The 7,256-nt window shown below is 33.4% G+C and overlaps 1 protein-coding gene across 1 annotated transcript in view; it reads right to left on the minus strand.

Annotated features, from left to right (window-relative positions):
• LOC115210819 overlaps window positions 1-7,256 on the minus strand; it is a 119,751-nt gene that overhangs the window by 75,613 nt on the left and 36,882 nt on the right. The gene's annotated exons all lie outside the window — the stretch shown is intronic.

The following is a 7,256-nucleotide window of genomic DNA, read 5'->3' on the forward strand; positions in this document are numbered from 1 at the left end:
TTGTTCAATATCCTTAAACAATCCTTATTCAGGGACCTCAGGTTACTCGACATGAAGAAAATTTTAACTGGGCTCCAACTGCAAGGTCATGTGTTGTTTATCTTGATATGAGATCACTATGTCGCACACATATGGTTGTGATGCTTAAAATTATAATAATAATAATAATAATAATAATAATATAATAATAATAATAATAATAATAATAATAATAATAATAATAATGAGTAAAATATGGGCTACAGCAAATATTCGGCTCAATACCGCAGATTTGCTTGTCATTTGTTTGACCTTAACCAGTTGAGCATGTCCCTTAGTCGCTTACGATATGTGCATCTCTGATCACGAGCAGAATTAGTTGGGTAGCATCATAGCCGTGTATTGAGGGGAATTTTTGGGGTTGTATATAATTTCACCATTGGAAACATGGGTGTTTCGTTCAATATCCTTGAATAACCCTTATTCTGGGACCTTTTTGAGCGAGATGGTCTACTCGACCCGAAGAAAATTCTAACTGGGCTCCACATGCAAGGTCATTCGCTGCTTATCTTGATATGAGATCACCATGTCATGTATATATGCTTGTGATGCATGTGCCTAGTGTACCCTTATCAGACTGGTAGTCATGATGGGTACACTGGGTTTCGCATATTTGTACCCCAGTGTCACTTTGATGGTATGCACTGCTCTCTCACTCAATAATAATAATAATAATAATAATAATAATAATAATAATAATAATAATAATAATAATAATAATGAGAATAATAGATTATTCTGTTCGACTTAGATGTACCTTAGCAAAAATACCTCAGGAATGAGAACCCATGGCTGGATTCAAGAATCTACCGGACACCTGATGACAGCTGGAGAGTAAGTCAACCGAATCGTTGTGGTAACGACAAACAAGATGAGGATACACACACATCCAATGTAAATAAGATTATTGATATCGTTCTTCCATATTTGCTGAACTTTATTCAAGAGTTTGAGCAGACTTTCTAATCGCAATAATATTCCAGACATGCAATGTATTAAGGTCTCCTACCACACCCACATTTTTACGATGGACATTTTCATCTTTTGTTTTTTTCTGTCAAATAGATGCGAAATATCAAGCATACTTTGAAACCTAATTGAATGCACACCATGAAAAAAGCTAAGTGAAAAATGTCATGTGGTGAATTACAATATTATTTTAAATATCTGGTCATTGACTCGTATTTGGATAACACTCATCCGTTCATTGAATCTGAAAAACATCCATCATTTCTTGAACAGGGGAATCGGCGAGAAAACAGTGGCAAGCTGTAAGTAACTAAACACTAAATAGTGTTTCTAGTTAGATAAAAACACTGTATCTCATTTTTACCAAAAATCTGCCGATTTATTTCATATTCTTATTATTCGCACGACAAAAGAATTTTACTAAACATTTGCATATATATACGAAACAAACAGATCATATCACATTGCTTAATGAAAGAAAATTTATTTCGTCAATCAAAAGATTAAATAGAATTTTTGCAACCATTATAATTTATATTTTCTCCATAATATAGAAGCAAGGAACAAAAATATCTCTCAAGTTTTCAAGTACCAAAGAGTATGTAAGCATGATCTAATTTTCATGAGGTGTTGTAGAAGATAAAGCTGTCAACCAGAAACATCAGATATCTGTTCTCATCATAACACACAAATGTGTCTATTTTTGTATGTATATTTTTATTTTCATATATTTTTATGGAGTTGACTTTCAAAACTGAAAAACATATTAATCCTCTCCGCATTTTTCATGGTTATTTTTGATCGCGAATGTAAAAAATTTTGAAGAATACTTATTTACAACAAAAAATCCTGAAAGCCGCTAAGTTTCTGTATTATTGTTTGTGATAATCGTTATTATTATTGGACTTTGATGTCGCTTCGACGAATAATGGTTCAAAAGGAAAGAACTGTCTCTATGACGTGCAGGTCCCGTTGCAGACATGTATTTTGTATGGCCGAGTTAAAAGAAGAAGTTTTTGCCTACAACACTGGTAATGGAGATAAAAGAGTGAGGTATGGTGTACCCGAAGAGAACACGCTTTATATATTTGAACCAAACCATGACCTTCAAACTGGACAAGCTTTGGTCCAAATACTTCCGACGAAGTGGATTTTTAATTAATAAAGCCAAAACTCTGGTGGTGATTTTAAACTGGGAACTAGACTGTATCAATAACGCGAAATGGAATCCTGCGCATTTTCTGTCACTATAATTTTACTCATTTGATATTTTAGGTTTATATCTCGATAATATTTTTTATATATTTTATCTTTTATTTTTTAGTTGTTCCAGTTATTAGATTGCGGCCATGCTGAGGCATGGGCTTGAAGAATTTTAGTCTAACGAATCGACTCTAGCATGTTTTTTTTCCTGCCTGGTATTTATTCTATCGGCGCCTTATGTCGAATCGCTATGTTACGCGGTCATAAACAAACAAACACCGGTTTTCAAACGGTGGTAGAAGACAAACACAGTCACAAAGATAGATATACATTCACGCACGCTACCGCTCACACACAGCCACACACCTGCACACATATATACACACACACACACACACACACACCACACACACACACACACATATATATATATATGTGTATATATATATATATATATATATATATATATTATATATATATATATATATATATGGAACTGAACACATAACTATGTGGTTGGCAAGCAAGTTTCTTTCCACACAACTCCGCCTGTACCTATGGTAAACGACACTTAGAAAATGTGCCACGGTAGTGGAGTTTTGCAGCATTCGACAATACTTACGCTCAGATATTTAAGGTAGACGAATATTTTGATTAAACATATACAAAAAGACTGCAGTCACCTAGAATCTGTATGAAGTATTGTAATCTGTCTACTTTGTAAAAAGTTTGAAATTTCAAGAGATATTAAGCAAATTATTTTAAACGGTAAAACTCTCAAAGAAAAAAATCTGTAAACTGCTGACGGGGAAGTTGATGGCTACGTCAATCTGCGAATATCTTTCATTGATAAGGCCAAGGACGGCCTTGTCAATGACAGCGATATGAACACGAGTGCATTTATGCATCAGAAATCTATATGAATGAATCTCTTATTGTAAATAACACAGTGTTCTTTTTCGTAAAACAACATCCATTTTAAATGTGAGGGAGATGCTTACCAACCACATGGTTCCGGATTCAGCCCAACTGTGTGGCACCTTGGGCAAGTGTCTTCTACTATATATATATATTTTACATTTTTTTAATTTTAAATTTTTTAATTTTTTAATTTTAACTTTAATTTAAATATTTTAAATTTTGAATTTTATATATTATATATTTGTTATTAATTAATTTTATTTCTATGTATTGGTTTATGATTTTCACTGTTTGATTTGCCTATATATATGTATGTATGTATGTATGTATGTATGTATGTATGTATGTATGTATGTATGTTGCGTATGTGTTTTTCCCTCCAACTTGACAACCGATGCTGGTGTGTTTAGGTCCCCCTAACTTAGCGGTTCGGCAAAAAGAGACCGATAGAATAAGTACTAGGCTTACAAAGAATAAGTCCTGGGGTCGATTTGATTCGACTAAGGGCGGTGCTCCAGCATGGCCACAGTCAAATGACTGAAACAAGTAAAAGAATAAAAGAATACTATTTCTATCGCAATTATTTTATAAACAACAGGTTTAAAACATCGCTTGGATAGAGAATACTCTTAGACTGCCAAAAATTTCTGCCATGATTACAGAAGCTGTGAGTTCGTGTCCCATGAGGAGCCTTAATATTTTTCCAAACGCGGGTGCTTTTCAATTAAATCGTCTTCAAATTATTAATTATTGCGTTAGTTACTTCGAGTTCTAAAACAATTTTTTTTGACACTATTCGGAGTTTCTAAAAAAAAACTCTCTTAATGTAAACAAGATCCAATTTACGCTGGTATGAAGAAAACTTAAGTATTTATAACTTCTCTTGCTTCACAAGCACATGGTTCCAGGTTCAGCCCCAATGCGTGGCAAGTTTGGGCAAGTGTCTTTACTATAGCGTCGGAGAAAGAAAAAAAGGTGAAGGATTACTCTGGAATAGTGGTAGAACATCTACCCTGTCCTAAATTATGTGGATTCGTCTCCCATGAGCAGCCTTCGGTATTTTACATCCTATGGGGTTTTTAACCTGGTACTCAACGTGCTATTATTTATAACTTTATCTACTTTGAGCTCTATCGTTAATAAACTGCTTGTTCGTTCACCCGTTATACAGTAATTAGTCAGAGAGGGGAAGCAGTAAGTGAGAGGTGGAGTTAGAGAGAGAAAGAGAGGGAGAGGGGGAGGAGATAAGAAAGAAGAGAGGAAGAAGTTGAGAAAGGTGATTAATATTAATACACTTAGGCCAAATGCGTCACGTGGTCAGCTGAAGGTGGAGGCGAAGAACGAGGGAAAAGAGGGAGACAGGAGTGTTTAAGGAGGTGCGGTGGGTTGGGGGAAGGAATACTTATTACGCGGTTAAAAAGTTAGCTGAAGTGAAAAGCAGATAGCGAGGGGGAAGGAGGGAAAGAGATAGATAGAGAGAGGGAAATAGAGAGGAGGGAGAGAGAGACAGAGAGAGAGAAAGGGGCAGATAGCGTTGGTGGTGGTGTGCTGATAGTGAAAAGTTGTTTTTTTTTATTGAACTATGTTTTTTTTTATTGCGACTATGGCATACGCATACCTGCAACTATTTATCGTATGTGCTTACTTAAAAAAAAATTGATATTTGTTTATAAGAGAAATTTAGAAATATGTATATATTTATATATAATATATATATAATATATATATATATATATATTAATATATATATTAATATATTTATATATATATATATATATATATATATATATATATATATATATATATATATATATATATATATTTATATATATATATATATATATATATATATCATGGAAGCACTCCGTCGGTTACGACGACGAGAGTTCCGGTTGATTCGAATCAACGGAACAGCCTGCTCGTGAAATTAACGTGTAAGTGGCTGAGCACTCCACAGACACGTGTACCCTTAACGTAGTTCTCAGAGAGATTCAGCGTGACACAGAGAGTGACAAGGCCGGTCCTTTGAAATACAGGTACAACAGAAACAGGAAGTAAGAGTGAGAGAAAGTTGTGGTGAAAGAGTACAGCAGGGATCACCACCATCCCCTGCCGGAGCCTCGTGGAGCTTTAGGTGTTTTCGCTCAATAAACACTCACAACGCCCGGTCTGGGAATCGAAACCGCGATCCTATATATATATATATATAATATATATATATTATATATTATATATATATATATATAAATATACCGATAACATATATAAATATATATATATATATATTTATATATATAAATATATATATATATATAAATATGTATATATATATTTATATATATAAATATATATATATATATATATATAAATGTGTATATATTTATATATATATATATATATATATATATATATATATATATATATATATATATACGCACACAGACACTCATATATGTATGTGTACGTGTGAGTACATATATACGACGGCCTTCTGTCAGCTTCCGTCTACGAAATCCACTCACAAGGCTTTGGTCGGCCCGAAGCTATAGTAGAAAACGATTGCCCAAACGTATCACGCATGAGACTGAACCCGGAACCCTGTGTTTGGAAAGCAAGAGACGCTATACTCCTTTAAAATATTTCATGCTTAAAGATGATGCTGCTGGGTAATAGTGTAACATATTACAATCGAAATTTTAGAATATTCTTTGGTAAGAAAAAGAAAAAAATGCTTTTAGTTGTAACAAATCGGTCATTTGCAAAACTGTATTATATTGCAGAGCCAACCATTTTATCAATGATATTTCCGTTCTAATTTACATTCAAGCTACATGACTATTTGATATTTCATGCGCGCATGTTTGCTACTAGCTATGAAAGAAAAGATCTCCTTTGTCGATATTGTAAAGCGCCATTCTTCTGTTGTTTTGGATACTATTATCATATATTCTTTTGAATTAAAAACGTTTATCTGGTTAAATATCGATATATTTATCACACTTTATTACGACAACATTAAATGAGGTTTTCATAATTAAAATATATCATTGACCAAAACATGTTTCTTTTGACATCCGAAGAAGTTTCTCCAGTTATGCTTATTTTTTCACTCTTATTTATGAAATTTCACAAATTTGAAGCTTTAAATGTTTGTTTTACTTAAATCATTTATTCATTAAAGGATCGCTATTTGCTGCATTAAAATGTGAAATTCCAAGAATTAAATGAAATTTATCAAAAGGCAAATAGTTATATAATGCTTCTACTTCAGCTCATATATTTTCTGCTATACTATCTCGACCTAAATTACAAAGACGGCAGACGATATTAAAAAGCCCAACTGAATCTATGTCATGCAACTCGGGTTGAACTATCTCTAGATAAACCTTGTCTTAATATTCTAGCTGCTTGTGATAACACTCGAAGTGTGCATCTGGAAACAGTGTCTAGCTAAACGCATAACGTTAAGTGATAGCCATCGGTACAAGTGAAATATTTCGTTAATTCTCATGTTTGTCATAGCCATCATATCTTCGTCACATTCTCCTTTTAATTGGTTCGAGAAAATATCTTTACAGATGACATCTATTTTGGCACCAAAATAGTGAAATGCAATAGCTGTTTGATAATATTCTAAATATAGTCTCAATAATCCATGGTTAATGCAGGTATCTCGGAGAAACAACCCATTTGATTACATTCTACTTAGTCGGCAACCTCAAATTCTTGGGTTCGACACTGAATGTCGCAAATTTCACGGCCTCAGAGTCAATTCACGTTGTCGAAGGCTTGTAGCAAGATATCTCTCTATTCAAAATGATATACTGCTTGTTCAGATATTTCGTGGAACAAAGCATGAAACCTTCAGATTATTTTGTAAAAGAAGCAATTTTCACTTTCCCCTGACGTCATAAATATTTTTATTAACAAACTCCCCTCATCACTGTTATAATTTTGTCTCTGTTCATGTTATCTTGTAGATGAAATCTGAAAATAGGAAAAGAATCAGTCACCGATATGAAACTGCCAAATCGATTAATATGCCGTTTCTAAGTTTTTTATTCAGATGGTATGGTACAATTGTATAATTCATTCTGTAACTAATTCTAGTTTCCCACGCCTAT

This window comes from Octopus sinensis, linkage group LG4 (genome assembly GCF_006345805.1).
Source record: "Octopus sinensis linkage group LG4, ASM634580v1, whole genome shotgun sequence".
Lineage (NCBI taxonomy): Eukaryota > Metazoa > Mollusca > Cephalopoda > Octopoda > Octopodidae > Octopus > Octopus sinensis.